Below are 23774 nucleotides of genomic sequence, written 5' to 3'. Positions count from 1 at the left end.
AACCTGTGCCATACATTTACAATGGTGCATAGTTAAAGCTCCTGAACATGTATGGCACCTGGTCATAGTAGGGTTAAAAAATAATTACCCATTTGATTTTCACTTCATCCCCGTGTATCCAACCATTTATATTACAGAAGCTGCTGGGAAAATGTTACTCTACTGGGTAGATGAGGCGGAACTGTAGCTTGCTCATGTAAATAGGATAACTGTACTGTATATAAAGCTTATGATAGGAATTTGTCTATTTTTGTTGAGGGTGTTGTTTGCTCGTAGAAGTCACTATTGTATAAACGTCTATTCTTTATCTGGTCATAACCGTAATCCCATTTTATCTCCCAGCTATTTTCAGTCAGTCTTATACAGCGTCACACTTCCCCCATAATACACGGAAATTATAGGAATGGTGCACCGAGCATCTAGGGCTAATCTGTTTCCATACCTCCCACGGAAGAGAATGGGTGTTACGGGAACAGTGAAGCTCCCTGCGCTATTCAGTTTTCGTAACTCTAATTCACTTTTATGGGAGTTAAGGAAACAGCATAGCAATGGGCGCTTCACTGTTTCCGTAAGACCCGGTCACTTCTGGGAGCCAAGATGCAATGGCGAGCAGGACAACATAATTCGGGATGGGGTCAGGGGCTTAAAGAGGTTGTACCGCAATAGACTTTTATCACCTATACATACGATAGGTGATAGAAGTTTGATCTGTGAGGGTCTGAACCTGCCAATTCTGGAAATGGGGGTCCTATGTCCCCCTTTATTTTTCACTGAACTCCGCCCCCACACAGAGATTGAATGGGGTGGTGGTCGCACGTGTGTGGTGCCGCTTCAGTCATTTTCAATAGAACTGCCAGAAATAGCGAAGTGCTTATGCTCAGCAACTTTTGTCAGTCCCATTGAAATGAATGGGGTGGCACTGCACATGTGCGACCACCACTCCATTCAATCTCCTCTTCAGTGTGTGTGCGTGCAGGGAGCCCATAGTGACAAGAAAGAGAAGGACATCAGACTAATTTTCAGAACTGATGGGGTTCTCAGTGGTGAACCCCGCCCCCACCAAATAGACTTTTCTCACCTATCCTAGTAAGGTGATAAAGTCTATTGTAGTACAACCCCTTTAAATGAGAATACCCCTTTATGCAGGAATAGGTGTCTTCCAATGTGCTGGAAATAAACACTTCAGTCAGTTAGCATGTGCATTTAATACAGTTACTTTATGCACTAGTCCTCTTCAATATTTGTGTGTTCAGTAGTTCATTGTATGGAGCAGAGTGAGGAAATATAAGTATAAAAATTACCCCTTGGTACTCAGTACCTTTTCTTCTATATATCCATTTACTTTATGGGGTCCATTGGAGGTGACAGATTCCCTCTAATACCTTCCCTCCCCATATTGTACTATTATGTTGTAGTGGGAACGTCATTTTCATGAAGCATCATAACAATATAGTGCAGTAATGGTGCAGGCTCAAAGACTGTATCAGCAAAATGAATTACAGTTGCCAGCTGTATTACTGAGCTGGCACCCACATGAACAGCTGGGAAAGAAGATTACTCTGATTTTAGTCAACTCTTCAGATGCTGCGTTCAATGCTGACCACTACAGCTAAGTGGTTAAGAGAAAGATGTAGTGCCCTCTTGCAGCACATTGGCTCCATAGGATATTATTGTAGGAGGCGGAGTAATTTCCATAGCCATGAATCTAAAATGTAATTGATAGTTAAATAAAACACTGCAATACATAAGTATTGCAGTGAATTATATCAGAGATCAGAGGAATACATGTTCAAGTTCCCTACTGGAACACAGGATTAAAAAAAAGTTGCTAAAAAAATTAATGTACGAAATAAAAAAATTTAAAAAACGCATTTTTTTACAGTTTTACTCTTACTAATGTAAAGAAAAAAACCATCAAAACTTCCCTGGTGGGCTAAAGAAGTGCAGTGTTAAGTTTCAAATGGACATGATTGCGGCAGTGGCCCTAAAATAATCGTGCCCCTCTCAGTGTCTTCAGTAGTATTAGTGGCTCAGTGATCCCAGTAGTAATAGTAGCTCCCAGTGGTAACAGTGCAGCCAGTACCTCCGGTGGAGCAGCGACTCAAACAGGAAGTACTTTTGCAATGGCCCAGACCTAGGAGGGGTAAGCAGTGGGGGAAAATAACATGGCAATCACAGTGACTCTACTGCTCCTCCTGGAAGGTGAAAATGAGGCCTGGATGTGGTACTACTGCAGTGGAAAATTTGGCAGTTCTTATTGCGTGCTACCTGCGGGATTGGGCAGGGTAAGATGGTGATACCCCAGTTGTGCGCTACCCGTGGAGTCGGGTAGGGAAAGATGTTGTTTTGTCATAATACCAGTTTGTGTACGGGTAAGGACCCGTTCCAAACAAAAATAATAAATACAAAAAGTGGAGAAATAAATATAACAGGGGTAGAACCACTGTGCTGCCTGGAGTGCTTATTGTAGTACCACAGTGCAGATGTTTGCAGATGGAATCAATAGTAGAAAGGGACTCCAGGAGTTGGGTGTAAAAGTAAACCAAAACAGTATTACTCTTCAAGAGCAGATGAGGGTTAACTTGACTTGTTGCATACAATTCCCATTAGATGACTTTAGAAGAAACAGTTACAGTTGTAGGCATTAATGACTTCTGTGTTTTCTCAGGAGCTTGATACAGAGAACTACATTTATCCTCTGTGATTTGCCTCCTAGCTTTGTTCCCTGGTTTGGTCTGTCTCTGGCCGACTTGGTTTCCTTCATTGCTGTGCCTTTGTATGGCTGACTTGGATCTCCTTCTCCTCTACTCTTCTCTTCTTGAGTACTCACACTTTAGATGTTCCTCTTCCCACTGTACTGGCTTTCTCCTTGTTCCTCCCCGGCCTCTCTCAAGCTTGAGCCTAGCTCTGGACTTGGGAGAGTGACTTAGCCCCGCCCACTCTCTCCTTCTGTACTGTCACTAACTCAGCCTATCTAGGGGCTTTACCAACTGACAGGCTTTCTATACCTGGCCAAATACTCCCTGACTGTTGCTAGGTGACCTGTACCCAATAGGAGCTGGAGAATATTACCTAAACACATAATTCGGTGAGAAATATGAACACATAACATGATAACTTTTCATAAATCACAGTAAACCTGATTTAACCCTGTAATCATCACAGAAAGTGCTGGAGCACCCAACTCTAGGGTACTAGACTTTACCTTCCCTGCATATCTTCGGTCTGGACGCTGATGAGTATCATAGGCTCTGACCTCTAACCCCTTACCCGACACAATTTATGTAGATTGCGGCATGAGAAGGGTTCACAGAGGGAGCGCGCTCCCTCTGTGAAGTTGCCAGGCTCTCGCGATATAATCGCAGAGAGCCTGGCTGGTTGCTATGGCAACAGGATGCCAGATACCGGCGTCCTGCATTGCCAGAGTCTGTGATCACTGTATAAGCGATATCAGTGCTGTGCTTTATATCACATCGATCATCAGTGCTGTGCTTTAAGTCCCCCAGAGGGACACAAATAGTGTAAAAAAAAGATAATAAATATGTACAAAAAAGAAAAATGTAAAAAAACCTTTTTAGGTGCTTTTTCTCATATTAGCATTAAAAAAGGTTAAAAAATTAGAATCCCACATATTTGGTATCGACACGTCCATAACGACGCATACAATAAGCTGAACATGCTTTTTATTCTGCACAGCAAAAAGCGTAAAAAAACAGAGGTAAAATGCTAATTTTTAGCATTTTGCCTCCGAAAAAATGCAATAAAAGTGATCAAAGAAAGCCATATGTTCCCCAAAATGGTACCAATAAAAACTACAGCTCGTCTCGCAAAAAATAAGACCTCCCGGAGCTCCGTCCACGGAAAAATAAAAAAGTTACAGGACTTTGAATGCAGTGATTTAGAAAAAAAAAAGATTTCCAAAAAAAAGGTTTTTGTCGCAAAAAAGTGGAAAAAACGAAAAAATATATAAGAATTTTGTTATCGTTGTAACTGTACCGACCCGCAGACAAAGAGTATTGTATCATTTATGCTGCATGATTAACGCTGTAAAAAAAAAGCAAACATCTATGGCAGATTTGATGTGTTTTCTCTCCCTGCTATCATTAAAAAAAAAAAAAAAAGTTTTACAATATAGTCTATGTACCCAAAAATGGCACCAATAAAAACTACAGTTCGCTACGCAAAAAACAAGCCCTTATACGGCCGCGTCGACGGACAAGTAAAAAGTTATGGCTTTTAAAAAAATGGAGATGAAAATCCGCCAAAAATCGTTGCGTCCTTAAGCCCAAAATAGGCCGTTTCCTTAAGGGGTTAAAGGATTCAAGAATGTTATCTGTATACCCTGGAAAACAGAAGGGAAAGTGGGGATATGATGAAAATCTTTATACATTGTGACACCTTGGAGATTAATGACTCGCTGAGTTTGCCATTTCTGGGGTCAGACGGTTGACACACAAAGGAAAATAAAGTTCAGCACACTGGATTCTGGTTAATCTGGCTTCAGTCAGCTTTATTGCTTCTCTTGGCAGCACAATAATTCACACAGTTTCAGTGTAAATTATCAAATCAAATCAATACCTGACCGTATAGCCTCTAACTAAACATCATAAATAGGCCCAGCACCCCAGAATTCCAAACATCACACTTGGGGCCTCATTTATCAAAACTGTCTAACAGTAAAACCTTGTTTGACTATAGCAACCACCTGTGGAGGTAAAATGAAAGCTGCACTGTGATAGGTTGCTATGGACAACTAGAACCCTTTTGGACAGTTATGATAAATGGGGCCCCGGTTTTACTGTACCACAGTGGCGTCCACAGGCCTTGGCATTCCCTGCCTTTTCCCAGGTTGAGAGCCATATGTAACGAAAAATACTTTTATTTAAAGGAGCCACCCCACCTGCCTCTAATGAGCCTAATGGGAAACCATGGATGTAGGAGCATGCCCCTTTCTCCCCAACTCCCAGTAATCTAGGCTCTTTTTACCTTGGTTTCAACATACACCCTGGATACACCCTGTAATTTGGCCCCTTTATGTGGTTTTAATAAAGTTCAAGAGGGAAGTGTATTAATTAGTAAACTCCACACTAGCCCAAGGGAGCATAATCTGAGATTAGTTGGGAAGATCAGAAGTAATGTCAAGAAATATTACTTTACTGAAAAAGTAGTAAATGCTTGAAGCAAACTTCTAGCAGATGTTGTTGGAAAATCATCAGTAAGTGAATGTCAACCTACCTGAGAGTCATCCTCAGGATACAATGGGGCAGATTTACGATTCAACAGACACTTTTGGACACTTTTTCTCACTTGTCCAAAAAATGGGTGTAGACTTAATTGCACCAAAAATTATACCAAATTGTCCCAACTAATCCAATTAATAGGTAATATAAACGTAGGGGGAGATTTTCATTAAGTACTATCCCTGTTGGTTGGCGCACAATGCAAATAATATATGACAAGCCATATGCCTCCCTTATATAAGGTATTAAGCACATCTCAGTTCCTCTGTGTGCCTACACAAAAATGCACGCTTGCTAAGAGCTGGAGTAGATTTTTGGTATAATTTACGCCTGTTTCTGGTGTAAATTATACATTAATGTGTTGGTTTGGGCAGTCATGGCCCCTCCTGATAAGTCATGCCCCCTTTTGAAAAAAGGGGCACAGAGTGGCATACCTCTCAAAAAGTTGCAAAATTTATGTACAATCAGTGCCTGTGCCAAATTTTGCGACTTTTTTATGTAAAAATGTGCCATTCAGCTGTTATGAGTCTGGAGCAATTTAAGACTGTCCATCATAGTTTGCACTGTCTAACTTTTACAACCTACAATGGGCTTTCTAGGGTCATTGTATCTTGAAACCAGACTTAACATATAATGTCACAGACTCGAACTTACAGCATGTGAAGAGATCCAATGCACTACTACATGGGTGTCTCTAATAAAGGGCCATTCAATGTACTTTTTGAGTGACAACAGCTATAGACCCCGTAACAGGACTGGGTTTAGGTGATGTATACCAGACTGGGCAATTGCCTCAGGGATTTGGACATTATATAGAAGTATTGTGTGAGAATTGTATAGAAGCAGGGGCAGACTGGGCTGGGGGGGGCAGAGAGGCATGTGCCCCCCGGGCCGGTTGACAACTGCTCAGAGCCATTTGGCCCCCACTGCAAAAACTCAGGTCCCAGACAGATATCATCTTGGTTAATATATTCACATACCCACTGCGTCTGATGTGGCGTGCAGTGATGTTATACAACATACGGCAGCTTCTTCACTGCTCCCCCACCCATGCAAGGGTAGGAGTGAGACATGTGCCATGTGCTGTATAACATTGCTGGGCATCAAATGCAGTGAGTATGTGCATATATCAACCAAGATGATCTTTGTCTGGGGCCTGAGTTCACAGGCACCACACAGGGTGTATCATTACATAGTGGGGCCACATAGAAGGGGTTCCTATTACCAACTGAGGCCACACAAAGTAGGGCCCTATTACAAATGGAGCCATACAGAGAGATCCCTATCACTAAGAGAAGTCACTCGAAGGAGGGTCCCTATTCCCAAGAGGGGCCACACAGTGTGGGTCCCTGTTACTGAAATGAGTCTGTATTGCCACAGTAGGGCAATCTTAAGTACTGGGACAACAGTGGGGGCACTATTACTTGGTGGGACCACAGCGACTAAACTATTACTTGGTGAAACCCCAGCAGGGCATTATTTCTTAATGGGACCCCCAGCAGGGAACAATTCCTTGGTGGGACCACTGCAGACACATTATTCCTATAGGGTTGCACTGCGCTGTTCATTAGGGATTGCGGCAGCAGGATGGGAAGAATGTGCAGAAGTAATTTGTGGCTGGAAGAACTCTCGCTGGCGATCTGAGCCTAAAGAGAAAAAAACTGAATATGGACAACTCTAAAGAGAGATGACATTGCCTGTCATCACTGGAGGTAACTGCACTGTAATCACTATCACTGTAGAGTTGCTATATAAGGAAAAATGTGAGTTGAAGGTACCTGCAAGACAGCGGGTGTGCTGCCTATCAGTTATGGCAGCATGCTATCTAGGACATGGCGGTACCACAGACTAACGTGGAAATATCAGGTTTAGGGCGGTTAGCAGATGGCAGAAACACAAGAAGTTCAACTTTTGAAAGATTTGGTTGCAGATAGAGAGAAGACACGACGATATAAGAGAATACAGTCATGGTCAGATACAGCCACATAAGGCCAGATGCCCACGGCCGTATATGCGCTGCGGGGTCTGGAGTGAGTGTTTGCCTCCGGATCCCGCTGCAAATAGTCTCCATAGGACATGCTATGGAAAACGCTTTACCATGCCCATGAGCGGAAATCAACTGCGATTTTCTGCTCGCAGGGGAAAATCGCAGTAAGTCCTATTCTAGTGCAAGCCTCGCATGAACGGCTTTCATTGACTACGGCAAGTCGCAGCGGATCCGCGTCATCGCCGGCGTGACACTTTGTACTGCGCATGTGCAGCAGCTCGCCAGCCGGCACATCCGCAGAGCAGATAGAAGACTTCAAGACAGGTATATAGTGGTCACCACCGGGGCGCGGGGTCTGATTCCGCTGTGAGATTTCACAGTCAGAATCCGACCTGGACGTGGGCATTCGGCCTAAAAGATGATGTCACCTTTCCTGCTACACTATAACTTTTTACTATTTAACCCCTTAATGACAGGCCTATTTTTGGCCCCAATGGCCAAAGAATTCTACAGTTTTTCCGTTATTACATTCCAAGCACCAGAACGTTTTACTTTTTCATTGACAGAGCCGTATGGGAGTTTGCTTTTTGTGGAACAAGTTGTATTTTTAACGGCATCATCTTTGTGGACATGTAACAAAAATATGTCACATTCATCTTTTTGTGGGGGATGGGCGAGGAAAAAACCCCTGAAATTCTGCCATTGTTTTTTGGGGTTTGTTTTTATGATCTTCACTGTGCGGTATAAGCAACATTATTATATCATGCTTTGGGCTATTGCCATTATGGAAATACTAAGTTTATATAATTTTTATGTTTTACTATTTTTGCACAATTAAAACACTTAAAAGAAAATTTGCTTTTGCGTAGTTACATTCCAAGAGCCACAGCATTTTTATTTTTCCATGGCCCGAACTGTATGAGGTCGTGTTTATTGCAGGGTGAGTTGCAGTTTTCACTGATGCAATATTTGAGAAAGTATCACATTTTGATCACCTTGTATTCCATTTTTTGGGGGCTAGTTTAAGAAAAAAATGGCATTTCTGCCATTTTTTTCCTTTTTTTGTTTTTAACAGAGATCACTGTGCGGTATAGGTGCTATTTTAACTTACCGTAGTTTGCAGGTCGGTATAATTAGTGCAATGCCAAATTTATGTCATTTCTTTAGTCTGAGATCACACAGGGTGGGATTGCTAGCGGGATGTCTGCAGTGGACACTGTGCTGCGGATCAGCCGCGGAATGCCTGAAGTGGTTTCATTGCAAATTCCTGTGCGAAATTTACCCCCTCATTGAGAAATCGGCGATACAATTGACATGTTGCGGATTTGAATTTCGTGCCGCAACGGTTTTGTTCAGGTTATTTCCACAGCATGTGGATGAGATTTTCAAAATCTCATCCACTTTGCTGCTACTGTAAATGCAGCGGAATTTTCGTGCAAAGGGTCTGCACGGAAATTCTGAGGCAATTATGCCCCATGTGAGCCCAGCCTCTTCAGGCTCTCATACTTTAGTTCAGAACGTTTACCAGTTAAATATTCGCTAATTTTTCTATCTGAGCTGTGAAAGTGGTGATACCAATTGTGTTTTGTTTTTTTTATAAAGAGGACAAGGGGGTTGTGCTTTTTTCATCTTTTTATCACATTTTGTTGAACTTTTTTGCACTTTTTATTTTTGTCCCACTATGGGATTTGAACCTAAAGGGTCTTTGCCATCTCAGACCTAGGCCTTATTCACACAACTTCCAAAAATGATGTGAAAATCTCCACCATCCAAAGCATTGGATTTCAATGAATTCTTACAGATGAGCGATTGAGTAAAAAATCACCCCGGCAAGAATTGCACATCATACATTCGCTGCATCCAGACATAGGTCAAGAGCTGAAAAAAATACGAGGGGGAGGGAGTTTAGATGCGTCCAATGCTGGGAAAAGATGACAGCTGGCTTTATGTAAGTATTAGTAGTCATACCGATTGAGGGATTTTTCCGCGCTGCAGCGTATTATTTTGTCGATACACTGCAGCTGCCCGTGTGAATGGCAGAAAATACGCAGCTAAAGATCGTGATTTGATCGCGGCTATTCTTCATTCAGGCGGTTTTTGAGTATGTACAGCCGAACGTAAAAACGCATACAGTTGTGGGAAAGAGCCCTTATAGAATGAATCCTGAGGAAACTCAAAAGCACAGGAAGAGGAGAAGTAGAGCAGGTTAGAGAGGTAGGGAGATAATCAAGGCACAAATTATTTTTCTTGTGTCTCCAAGGATAGATATTAGTACAGAAAATATTCAATGTAATCATTCCAGAGCGAGGGCTCTTCAGTTAATCCAATTTTTTTAAATCCACTTCTGAGCCGCCATTATAGTCACATTCCATATAATATGCAAATATCGGTGGCCTGTGATCTGTCAATTATCAAAACTCATTACGAGCACAGGAGTTGGATCTGAAAGTAAATGAATCCTGTCATGTGTTGAATAAAATAAGGGATTTTAACCCCTTAGGACCGAAGCCCATTTACACCTTAAGGGCGAAGTCACCTATGTGCACAAAAAAAGCGCATGTGATAGAAGCATTGGTTCCCTATGTAGTGTTTACATGTCCGTCTTTTACAGGCGCAAAATACTTGCACCTGCAAAAGATAGGACATCAGTGTAGCGGCAAGGTCCGTGCTGTGCGTAAAATATCCCCACGGGGAGTCCCCTCATCACTGAACACCTGGCAGTGATTTTCTGGGAAGGGCTTAAAATATAAGCCCTTCGCAGAAAATCATCCCTAGCTGTTGTAAAAAATGAAAAAAATATATACATAACCTTCCGCCGCTGTTGGCAGTACCGGCATCTTCTTTCTTCCATGCCGGTACTGCTATGAAGCACTTTCTGATGTCCGGGGATTTAAATATTGAATGACAGCTTAGCGCTGCCTGTGATTGGTCACAGCACTCAGCCAATCAGAGGCAGTGCTTAGCCATTTATTGAATTCTATGGATGGCTAAGGGCTCAGTTAGACAAGCAGTTTTTTATTTATGCACCTATGTGCGCAAAAAAATGCGCTCCACGAATGTTCAAGATGCGCATGACCAGAGCTCTGTGTCAATTGCTTTCAATGGGACTGGCATTACTGCCGCCCCATCAAAAGCAATGGGATGCAGGCAACCCCCGCAGTGATTTTCGGGGAAGGACTTGAAATATAAGCCCTTCCCTAAAAAAAATCATCCTTAGCTGCGGTAAAAAATAAAAAAATATGTACATCACCCCTCCGCCGCTGTCGGGGCTCCGGCACTGTTCTGAAGCACTTTCTGCTGGCCGGGGATTTAAAAATCCCTGCCTCCTGAAAGTGCTTGGTCTGATTGGCTGAGTGCTCAGCCAATCACAGGCAGCGCTCAGCCATTCATTGAATGACAGCTGAGCGCTGTCTGTGATTGGTCACAGCGCTCACCCAATCAGAGGCAGTGCTTAGCCATTCATTGAATTCAGCCAATCAAAGGCAGTGCTCAGCCATTCATTTAGGAAACAGTTTTTTAGTTTTTTTTACACCAACTTCATAAGGTTTTATTAGCACCAGCTTTTACCAACACTTTCTTGTAGTAACGCATCATAGATATGTCAGAAAGATGGATGTTTGCCACGCCCACTTTCGAGGAAAGAAGAAAAAAAATTGCACAGCTTGTCGGATCATTTTCTACTTTTTGGCACAAACTATTTGTAAATTCGTCTAAAACTCTGTGCTCCTTAATTCTGGTGGAGTATTAGACACGAACGTGTCAGAAACACATTGATAAAGAAGGGCCTGTGCTTCTGTTGCTTGGTCCTGTGCAGGGACTGCTTATACTCAGTACTGGTGCAGGGACTCCTTCTGCTCGGTACTGGTACAGGGACTGCTTCTGCTCGGTACTGAGGCAGGGACTGCTGCTGCTCGGTACTTGTGCAGAGACTGCTGCTGCTCGGTACTGGTGCAGGGACTCCTTCTGCTCGGTACTGGTGAAGGGACTGCTTCTGCTTGGTACTGGTGAAGGGACTGCTTCTGCTTGGTACTGGTGCAGGGACTCCTTCTGCTCGGTACTGGTGCAGGGACTGCTTCTGCTGGGTACTGGTGCAGGGACTCCTTCTGCTCGGTACTGGTGCAGGGACTGCTTCTGCTCGGTACTGGTGCAGGGACTGCTGCTGCTCGGTACTTGTGCAGAGACTGCTGCTGCTCGGTACTGGTGCAGGGACTGCTTCTGCTCGGTACTGGTGCAGGGACTGCTGCTGCTCGGTACTGGTGCAGGGACTGCTTATACTCAGTACTGGTGCAGGGACTCCTTCTGCTCGGTACTGGTACAGGGACTGCTTCTGCTCGGTACTGAGGCAGGGACTGCTGCTGCTCGGTACTTGTGCAGAGACTGCTGCTGCTCGGTACTGGTGCAGGGACTCCTTCTGCTCGGTACTGGTGAAGGGACTGCTTCTGCTTGGTACTGGTGAAGGGACTGCTTCTGCTTGGTACTGGTGCAGGGACTCCTTCTGCTCGGTACTGGTGCAGGGACTGCTTCTGCTGGGTACTGGTGCAGGGACTCCTTCTGCTCGGTACTGGTGCAGGGACTGCTTCTGCTCGGTACTGGTGCAGGGACTGCTGCTGCTCGGTACTGGTGCAGGGACTGCTTATACTCAGTACTGGTGCAGGGACTCCTTCTGCTCGGTACTGGTACAGGGACTGCTTCTGCTCGGTACTGAGGCAGGGACTGCTGCTGCTCGGTACTTGTGCAGAGACTGCTGCTGCTCGGTACTGGTGCAGGGACTCCTTCTGCTCGGTACTGGTGCAGGGACTGCTTCTGCTCAGTACTGGTGCAGGGACTGCTTCTGCTCGGTACTGGTACAGGGACTGCTTCTGCTCGGTACTGAGGCAGGGACTGCTGCTGCTCGGTACTTGTGCAGAGACTGCTGCTGCTCGGTACTGGTGCAGGGACTGCTTCTGCTCGGTACTGGTGCAGGGACTGCTGCTGCTCGGTACTGTTGCAGGGACTGCTTATGCTCGGTACTGGTGTAGGGACTGCTTCTGCTCGGTACTGATGTAGGGACTGCTTCTGCTCAGTACTGGTGCAGGGACTGCTTCTGCTCGGTACTGGTGCAGGGACTGCTGCTGCTCGGTACTGTTGCAGGGACTGCTTATGCTCGGTACTGGTGTAGGGACTGCTTCTGCTCGGTACTGATGTAGGGACTCCTTCTGCACGGTACTGGTGCAGGGACTAGCTGGGGAAACAGTTTTGACAGAAGTCATTTAATGTGTTCCTAGTCTTTCTTTAGTTGAACCCAATTCTTCTATGGCATCATAACTGCACTGCCCTAATAAAAGTAATTTAAAACCTGACAGGCAGTCTATCAAACCACCCCACAGGAATGACTTGATAGGCATTCTGCCATGACAGCCCTGGGGCCTTTCAGAAGGCCCCCACTGCCATGGCACCTGCACGGCTCCCTGCGATGCTATGGGGGATTTAAATGCCGCTGTCATAATTGGCATTTAAAGGGTTAACTGCACCGAAGAGCCACGCAGCTTATCGGGGCTGTTGCTGCCGAGTATCAGCTGTAAAAAACAGGCGGCACCAGGGATGTATGGAGAGAGATCACCCCGCGATCTCCCTCCATACAGGTCCTGCAGCGGCTGGACGTAAAAGCACTATAGGGCTGTTACTAAGGGGTTAAAATGTTGGAATGGACTAGAACCATTGGTGCAGTCCTAGGATAAAAAAAAATGAGAAGCCCTGGATACTGATTTATATCAAGTTCAGTATACGAGGAAGACATGACTATCCAATATCTTGCAATCCCTACTTGCTGGGACGTGGCTGAGAACGCGGCATTGTCCTCCTGACGACAAGTTCTCTTTATTAGTAAATACTTCTGTCTCTTTATTTGTAGTTGTGATAGATCGTTGTATATCATGTAGTGGATGAAAAACGAGCATCCATTAATGAAGATTACAACATGAGAAGGAAAAATTAAAACTTAGATGCAAATCCTTCTTCTACTAGTATTTTAATCCCTCTTTATAAATAGTTCACAGACCAAAGCATTCATATTTTTTAGGTTATAGCTGCAAGATCATTGGTGGGCAATCGCTGAAGGGAAGAAATTAATGACTTTTCCTGTGAAGTCTAAATAAATAATGAGCTATTAATTAAGAAGGAAAATGTTTTTGCAAAGAAGAAGATCTCCAAGTGAAGTTTTTTTTTTAAAGAGGAGCAGAAATCTGTAAACTTGTGTGCACTTAGATTTATCTTCTGATGGAATGTAGACCATTCTTTCCATACTTGATGGACTCCATCTACCCCTTTCCCTTGAAAATAAGACATACTCTGAAAATAAGACATAGCATGATTTCCAGAATTTTTGAGGATGCAAAATTGATTTTTCTGACTTTTTGAGGATGCTTGAAATATAAGCCCTACTCCAAAATTAAGCCCTGCTAACAGATAATTTAAAAAAGTCAATTTAAATAGTGTCCAGGCAGCTATACATGTAAAAAAGTTAAACCTTTTTGAACAAAAATTAATATAAGACACTGTCTTATTTTGGGGGAAACACGGTAGGAGTCATAGACACAATGGCTCACAAAAAGAGATTTTTTTGTTACGTTAACAATGTTAATAGATGAATATAGCAAGAAATACGTATCCTACAATTCACAACTCCTCTCTTATTGTCCACTGTCCTGATTTAGTATCTTGTCAAATAAGGATGCTAGATTGTTAGCTTACACAATGAAAACATGAATTTCATGTACAGACAACTACAAAATCTGACACGAGGTTTATGCAAAAGTGATGGCAAAAGATAAAAGTCTTGACTTATTTTTCTATTAAAAGGTATATGATATTAGAAAATATTTTTTTTTTCCAAAAACAGCGCCACTCTTATCTATAGGCTGTGCCATGTACTGCATCTTAACCTGGGCTGGACTGGGACTGAAGTTTAGCATTGGCATTTGAAAGCCAACAGGCCCATTTGCTCCATTACTTTGCAGTAAGGCCTCTGGCACACTTCCCATGTGTACGAGTTGTACCCGAAAGGCTTGAGCGCAACGCACATAGGGCAGCATGTTCTGATTTATGTACAGGCTGCACATTGACATGCATTAGCATGTTCTATTTCTTGTCCATAATACAGACAAAAATAGAACATGTGATGAGTTCTTCAATACCACGTGCATCGCCTCATAAGCTATAATAGGTGTGTCTGATGTCCATGAATTAATACAGACAGCACACTTAAATGTTGCGGAAGCCTTAATGTGCGACATTCTGCAATATTTTCACATCTAGAAAGCAAAATCTACACACTGTCTATTTTGAAACAGCCCTGTCCTTTTTTAAAACGATGGGGGTAAAATCATACGTCGTGATAAGCCCCGCCCCCTGACATGTTGGTACTTTGCAATAAATAAGTAGGTTTTGGGTTGCAGTTTGGGCACTCGGTCTCTAAAAGGTTCGCCATCACTATTCTATGGCATCATAACTGCACTGCCCTAATAAAAGTAATTTGACACCTGACAGGCAGTCTATCAAGCCACCCCACAGGGATGGCTTGATAGGCATTCTGCCATGACAGCCCTGGGGCACCCACACGGCTTCCTGCAATGTCATAGGGGATTTAAATGCCGCTGTCATAATTGTCTGCGGCAATTAAAGGGTTAACTGCACCAAAGAGCCGCACGCCTTATCGGGGCTGTTGCTGCCAAGTGTCAGCTGTAAGAAACAGCCGGCACCCGGGATATATGGAGATCACCCTGCGATCTCCCTCTATGCGCATCTTCTCATCTGTGTTGTAAATAAATATGTCACAGGGCTGGAAGGGTTTAAGGTTATGCTGGGAGTTGTAGTTTATGAACACCACGAGCCATGATCCTACCACCATGTTGTAACTGAAGGCTTAAACACATGAACGTTCTTAGTCCCGTTATGCGGCCTTGATTATCACGACCGCATAGCAGGACAAAATAGAACCCCTGATTTCAGTTGATTTCAGTGGTTTCGTTTTCACTATCGGGATTCTCTCCCGTTAATTGTATGGGCGAGAAAAGATAGGACCCATCTTCCCGCTATTTTTTTTTTAACTCCTGTGCTATGGAGTTTGAACAGCCGGCAGAAAAAAAAACTTGTACATGCCCAACTATGCTCCGTGCTGGCGAGCGCAGATGTGCATATGGCCATCTGACACCGCCCTTAGGATGAAGAAAGTGGGCAGGTAGCTAGGAAAGCATCCTCATATGGCGCAGGGAGCAGCAAGATGGTGCAACATGATGGGAAAAAATTGAGGAGGCAGGGCCAGAACTCATGAGTAGCTGCAACTGCTGTGCCTACTACACCAAGAACAATGTTATCAGCACAGTCACTGAGACCAAGGATGGAGAGGAGGTAGATATATAGGACAGGAACCAGGGAGGAAGAGGAGAGTAGGTACAGGGCTTTGCTGTAGAGACCCCCAGGCCTTTATCCCAAGAGTAGTCTTGGTACTGTAGCAGCTGATGCAGACCGGTCAGGAAGAAAATGGTAGCAAAGTACTGGAGTAGCATGTAGGGACAGTGTTGATATTCAAAGCTGAGGTCAGGACAAATGGAGTTCTTCTGTAACAATAAGACTGCTTAAGCATCAGGGCAGGCAGCAGACAGGTATAATGTGGTCCATGTAGAAGCCGAGGTCAGGAATGGAAAAGACAGGAATGCTGGATGGAACATCGTTCAAACCAGCAGTCAGTCCAAATACAGAAGCATCTATGTGTAACCATAAAGTACCAGTTGCTCAGACATCCTCTAGTGGAGGATGATGCTTCAATTACCTGAACGGAGGCAGAAGGAGGAAGACAGCCGGTACGGTATGGCTGTTTTGATGGAAGGAGATAGGGGATGACATTGGTCAGCTGCCATAATACTATTTTTGTGTTGATCTCCCTCATGCCATCAAAACAGCTCTGATATATCAAGAAATGGACTCTACAAGCCCTCTGAAGGTGTCCTTTGGTACCTTGTGCCAAGATATCAACAGCAGATCCTTTACATGATGTAAATTTCAAGTTGGGGCCTCCAAGGATTGGACTTATTTTTTCAGCACATCCCACATATGCTCAAGCAGATTGAGATTTGGGGAACTTGGAGGCCAAGTCATTACCTTGAACTTTTTGCCAAGTCCCTCAAACTATAGTTGGAAAATTCCCAAACACGTTTTATAGTGTGGCAAGAGACATTATCCTTCTGAAAGAGGGCATTGCCATTAGTGAATACTGCTACCATGAAGCTCTGTACAATGGCACATGTCGAAATAATATCCACATGAATACACGTTGGCAGAATCTCACACTGCTTCCAGCTTGTCTTCTTCCCATAGCACATCTTGGTGCCATTTCTTCTCTAGGTAAGTGGACAGACATGAAACCAGCCATCCACGTGATGTAACAAAAATGTGATTTAGTTCTGTTGCCGAGATGCCCATTGTAGACATTTCAGTAGTGGATAATATGGGTACTGTGACTGATCTGCGGCTATGCAGCTCCATACAAAACAAGCTGTGATAACCTGTGTGTTCTAATATCTGCCTGTTATATGCCAAAAAGCAACTAAAGACAGCACCAGTTGCCCCCCTTTAGCCTTCAATGGGAATACAACAAAACATTTGCGGGGGCTTGTGAGGGCTTAAACAGATGGGCATGTTTCAGTCCTGTTATGTGGGCATGAAAATCACGGCCGCATAATGGTATGAAACAAAACCAATGATTTCAATGGTTTAATTTCGACTATCAGGACTACCGTGCATTAATCCTACATGTGGGGAAAAGTAGGACTTGCCCTATCTTTCTCGCATGTAGTTAATACTATATGGGAGAAAGATAGGGAAGGACCTATCTGTCCACTTTTTTTTTCAAACTTGCGCGCTATAATGTGAAGCTTGAATAGTCAGGAATTAAGAAAAACGTTTTATGTGCTAATACGCTTTGTAGTGGCGAGCGTATTAGCACATGCGCCCAGGAGTTTTTGCCCTAAAGGTGATATCCAGGGGGTGGACAAAAATATGGAAACACCATACAAAATGCATGCCTTAAATTGGTTTCTACATGTCTTATTGGAATATGATTTATAATCCCATGTAATTTATGTGGAGATAATATGACACAGATGCTACTGGGCAGAAGTGAACTTCTGCCCGAGCAACACGTTTCCATTGGTCAGAGGCTTAACCCACTCAGCTCCTGTTACCAGCTGTTCCCAAAACCACTTAGAGCAGGGCAAGAGGTGAAGTAAACACAAATTTGGCAGGAAAGCTCTCAGCCAAGCAGGGGTCAAAAGGGCAACTCAGTGATAATGTTTTAAACCCCACACATTTCGTATGGTGTTTCCATATTTTTGTCCTGCCCCTGTAGATGTAGTTAATTATGTGGAGATGGTGATTTTTGTATATAAACATTTTTGATACACTCTTTGATGTATAAATCCATGATATATATTTATTTCATTGCTTGTATAAGCCGAAACATTACACTTTTTGTACTGTGTATGGAATGTTCAATAACGTTACAATGAGGATATGCTTCCTTCACCAAGTTTTTGTGTTGGACCTTTCTATCATAGACAGCACTAACTTTTTCAGTAATTTGTGCTATATTATCTCTGTTGTGAGATTGGACCAGATGGGCGACCTTTCACTTCCAACGAGCATCTAGCCTTGGGTGCCCATGAACCTGTGCCTGGTTTACCAGTTGACCTTCCTTAGACCATTTTTGATATATACTAACCACCACATATTGGGAACGCCCCACATGACCTGCCGTTTTGAAGATGCTCTGACCTAATATTCTAGCTATCTCACTTTGGCACTTTGAAGTTGCTCACATCTTTAATCTTGCTTTCAGAACATCAACTTCAAAAACGGCCAGTTCCCTTGCTACTTTGCTGCCTTGACAGGAGCCATTGTCATGAGATAATCAATGTTATTCGCTTCACGTCAGAGGTTTAATGTGATGGCTGATCGATGTACGGTTTATGGGAAGAATTCTAATGTTAGAATGCTTGGCAGGATCAGGGCCTCTACTTCTATATGGGTCCTTGGGTGATAGATTTACAGTGGGCTCCCTTATGCCTCAGTCAGGGATTTTATAGGATTATAGTCAGGTGTGTGATAAACCAATTATCCCAAACAGGTGATACTGATCATCATTATCACATGTAGATTGAAACAGTAATTAAAGTGGTATTCCAGTTACAGGTAGTTTATTTTCAAGTTTTTACACACACACACACCCCTCCCTTACTGGATTCGTGAAAACTGATAGATCGGTGAAGCTCTGACCACTGAAACCCCCAATGATCCCAAGTACACAGAAACTATTTCACAATTGGGATGCAGGCTCCCATTTCTGAAGTGTAGTGGGGGAATAGAGCCGCTGGTCACACACACATAGCGACAGCTTCATTCTTCTCAATGGCACAGACACATATAGCTGAGCGTTACCCTCAGCTATCTCCATCTGCCCAATAGAAATGAATAGAGCCGCACTGCTCCATTCATTTCCATGGGGCAGACAGAGATAGCCGAGGACCACATTCAACAATTTCTGTATGCCCCATTGAAATGAATGGCGGTGCCACTCCAGTCATTTCAATAGGAAGACAGAGATTGCCAAATGTACACTCGGCTGTGTGTCTGCACAATTCGAAGAATGGAGCTGCTGCGTATGTGCGACCAGAAGCTTTATTCCCCCACTACACTACAGAAATGGGATAACCTTCAACTGTGAAACAGGGGGACACAAGTTTCCCATTCTTGGGATCAGTGGGGTTGAAAACTTGAAAAAATGACCTATAACCTGAATACTTCTTTAACTAAAAGAAAAACAACCGTGTAATAGCCTTAAAACTGGGCGAGGAACAGCCAAACTCTACAAAGGCGAGGTTGTGGAAGACAGTGTCATGTCATAGATCATACACAATGCAAAACTGAATACAGCAACAAGACAAGCTTAAAAGGGATAACGGCAGTTGTACGCTGCAAAGTTTGTAATTTAATTCTTTTACTGATGGAAATGTAATGTACTGAAATGTGTAATGAAATGTGTGGCACTTATTGAGTTGGCCAGAATCATTTTTTGGTTTTTACCTTCTCAATTTCACAGTCATAATTTTTTTTATGCTTTATGTTGAGGCTATTACATTTTATATTTTAGTATCTGTAGCAAAAAATTGCGATTTATGATCTTTTTTTTTCACTTATGCATTCTGTCTGTGAAGAATAATAATATTGAGGCATTCGCAATGGAAGTGCAGAAAAGCCTCACACTGAAACTACATAGTACACTGAAGAAAGGAAGAAGCGTTGTGTATAATAGTAAAGAAGAAATGATGTTCATATAAATAAAGTTAGAAATAAATATTTTTTATTACACAGCACAGATGAAAGCCAGACAAAATCATTTAAAAAGTGCCAAACACACACATTACCACACAAGGTTACCAACATCATAAAACCCACATTCCTTCCTTCCATATCATTTTCTTACACAATCCAAAAGCTCCCCATGAAACATAAAGTCATTTCCAAGCAAAGCTCAAGTCAAGGCATAAAAATGCCAACTAATAAACATAAATCAAGGCTTAAGTACCGCAATCCATAAGCAGAAAATAAAACCGATATGATACTTCGTGATCAATAAAAATTCAAACCCAATAAATTTATTCCAATAAAGAACATATGAAAAACAGTTGTAAATAATCAGGTAATACTGCACAGCGTCCCACATAAATAAGGTGCTTAATAGTACGAGCAAGAAATGCTGCAGTGCAAAATCCTCAAAGAGCAGTGGGCCTCAATGAGCCATCAGGATAAAACAGACCCAGAAAAATGCATCTGCATAAATTACATGTCAGAGAGCTATTAAATAGAGCAGCAGTATAGGGGAGGCGCGAGTGGGACACATGTAGTGGGAGATCCCAACTCCATTTCAGTTTTTGCTTATTTTTGTATGTTTATTTCCTAAAAAATCAGTATGTATTGAACTGAATGCTATTTTCTCCAGCAGGTTCTGGGGTATTCTGTAGCTTCCTAATTATTTAGTATGGCATGTGCACACCTTGCAATAACCAGTCAGACACAAGCTATAGGTCTCAGGTCTAAAACTGGATCTGTGCGTACAATGCTCAGAGCCTCAGGTTTATTGAAACACGTAATACCTGCCCTTTATGGTCGTATAACATATTACATCAATAACATATTGTATTTTCATTTATTGGGCCATATAGGATCCCCCGCCCCTCCCCACACCCCTCTCAGGTCCAGTGTATGAGCCAGTCTTTGTCTCCTCAACAAGTGGTCAGGCAAAAGCAGCTTCTTTGTCTCAGAAGTAGAGGGTGAGGGAGGGCTAGGAAAACACCCAAAGTGGATACAGTTCTTCAGTCTTACAGTATAGCATTGTGGCTGTTATCGGACCACACCGGTACCGATCTGATGACCTCGTTGCCAGGTGCCAAATTGGTAGATATGGAAGCCTGTGATGAGGAGATTTTGCTAGCAATTATTTATCAATAGCATGAAATCACTCCATGTTATGTCAAGACAATTCTCCAGTGAGAATCTCAATGAATTCTACTTTATTATCAACATTGCCAACTCTTATACAGAAAGAAGAGGGCGTTTCCAAATGTTGCTAGGAACAAAGATTAGTGTTACATAGTTTACTGTTACAAAGGTGAAAATACTTATTGATCATAAGACTTATTGACATCTGCCAAATATTCTCAAAGCTCTTAAGGCCCGTCTCAGACATAGAAATTACCTAAGTCAGGACATTGCTGTTGCATTAGACAATATTTCTGCTATAGTTGTGTGTCTTCTCTGTTAACATAGCTTAGCCTTATTTAATTTTTCTGTTGACTTCTTATCTTAAAATCCCAGTTACCGGCACTACAAAGCATAGGTTTTAGTCTTCTATTTAAGGGTCAATAGTCCAATACAAGGTAAGAAACATACACTTATTGCATTCTGAAACTTAACACTTTATATTCCATGACATGACTTTAACCCTTAAGAGGCTGCAGAGGAGCTTTACATTAGGCTAACGTTATAGCACACATCTTTCACCATGCCATTGTCCAGCAATTAACATAATGAAATTGTATGGCCATTAACCTCTACAGAGTTAAATCACTACAGCTGCGTAATACATCTAGTTTATACAAATCAATAGACATTTTATGCTAACTAATCCTCATGTCTACTACAGTATATGATGCTATTGTTTTAACCCCTTAAGAATCGGGTACTTTTGTGAGATTTTACCCAAGTGGTGGTTCTACTGCCCTAATTTTTTCTTCAGCTACCAAAAATTATTTTTGCTTTTTTTCCCCCATAACATATAGGGCTATTTTTTAATATATTTTTCTGTTTTTTAGTTTTATTAGGGGCAAAAAATTTACTGTTTATTTTTTGAATTAATATGTTATGCTAAAATAAAGTACAAGAATGGGTTCCACATTTTGTTTTGGATGTTTTGATACATGTCAGGATGTGCTGCTGGGATCTGTGGTACTATGTACTCCTAGCAGCACAGCTACAGGTGGTTGAGGGTTAATTGAGCTGGCTAGGTGTGGTACTTCCTGCTAGCCAATCTCCTGGGTCTTTGCTCACATATAAACCCAGCTCCTGGTCAGTCTGGCTGGGTCCCAAGCTGAGCAGTCATGTTACTTCTGTGTTCTGTAACTTGTTATCAGTCATGTTAGGTTGTTCCCACTCTGATCTGTGTTTGCAAGTTGGTCCGTTGTGTCTCTCTGCTTCCAGTGTGTCAGTTGGTGGATCCCTGACACAGTCCCCTATATCAGCTCTGTAGCTGACTGTCTATCCCCCTGGTAGTTTCATCTGTGTTCATGAGAGTCCGTGCCGGTAGAGTCTGTGCCCTGGTTGTCTGTCCTGCTGCAAGCTTGCTGTGTCATCTGTGACCTGCTGGTTCATGTCCATCTGTACGTTAATTTCCTGTCAGTTTTCTGTCAGCTTGCTGTGTGCTCTGTGCTCTGTCCTGTTCCTTATGCAAGCTAGTTGTGTGATTTGTGTCTTGATGGTTCATGTCCGTTTGTTCATTTATATTCTGTCAGTTTTGTGTCAGCTTGCTGTATGACCTGCGATCTGTGTCCTGTCCTGTTGCAGTGTACTGTGTGAACTGTGTCCGGTTTTGCTGGACTCCTGGTTAGTGTAGGGACTAGCAGTATAACCAGGAGCCGTGAAGTGGCCCGCTAGCTTTCCACGTTTTGTACAAAACGTCAACTAATACCTGGTATTTATATTCAGCTTATCTGTTACTAGTGGTGGCATTTTGTATGCTGTGTATTCTGTTGTTTAGTCCCTGTTATTTGGCATGTGAATGCGTCCTGTTCTGGTGCATGGCTCCTAGGATCAGCTAGGGCCTAGTTCCGGAGACCGCTGGGCCGCCCTCTTATTGGGGCGATGTCCCCGCTTAGGTCATCCAACCGTGTAGTACAGGGTTACTTGCCTGAAACCCATGTGAATACCGTGTGCAACCTGTGTGCATCCCATCTCATTCCTCAATCCCCTTTTGGTCATGATCGTGTGGGCCCCGTGCTTAGTTTTACCCACACGATCGTAACATTACATAATTGGTATAGTCTCAGATTACAGGGTGCATAAGGCGAAGGTTTTGATTGGCGTCTGCGGTGAGTCATTTTATATTTATATATATGTATATTTTTATTTTATTCTGTAATTTTTTAAAGTTTATTTTAGTAGCCTCGTTTTTACATCTATGTCCCACATGACGTCATATAAGACCTCTGGGGTCACATTGTCTTTCTTTTTGATCTCACACTTTTTCACTGTAGTTGGGTTATCCACAGGAGCAGCAGCCATAGGAGCCCCAGTTACAGGGAAAAAATCCCCCTATAGTAACAGTAGTCACTAACAGAGCCGATCTGGGTCTGTTAGGACCCTGCAGCTCTGATGTGGCAGAGGGCACCCAGCGGTCACGTGACCACTGAGTTGAATAGCGTAAGTAACACTTCAGTTTTCTCTTTTCACTACATAGCGCTCTTTGAGTGCTATGTAGCCTGCAAGAGAGAAGCAGAAGAGGTTAAAAACCTCTTGCACAGACTGATGGGATTGGCCTTTTAAGGGAATGGCTAACCTATAGGGTGTGGTTAACATAGAGGGCGTGGCTAATCTGCAGTAGGAAAGAGAATGAGAAAACAGGAGAAAGAGCGGGAGAAAACTAGATGGAGAAAAATTAAAGAGAAAGAGTGAGAATAAGAGAGAGGGGGAGAGAAAAAACAAGAGATAGACCCCAGGTATGTCGGCGGGTCGGATTCCGCATGTGGGAGCTCGTAGCAGAATCTGACCCTGTGCCCGGACGGCATTTGCGCATACCTGCTTTACTTGGGCGTCATCTGTACTGCAGATGGTCCGCACGGCTCGTTGTCGGACATGCGCAGTACAGATATTTTTTTAAACTCCAGCTTTTCCTGCGGAATCCGCGGCTCGTCTGCAATGTCCGCTGTTCGGACTGCTTCCATTGACTTCAATGGGAGCTGTCT

The sequence above is a fragment of the Eleutherodactylus coqui genome, chromosome 4, assembly GCF_035609145.1.
Source record: "Eleutherodactylus coqui strain aEleCoq1 chromosome 4, aEleCoq1.hap1, whole genome shotgun sequence".
NCBI classification, from domain to species: domain Eukaryota; kingdom Metazoa; phylum Chordata; class Amphibia; order Anura; family Eleutherodactylidae; genus Eleutherodactylus; species Eleutherodactylus coqui.
This window is presented reverse-complemented; position numbering follows the sequence as displayed.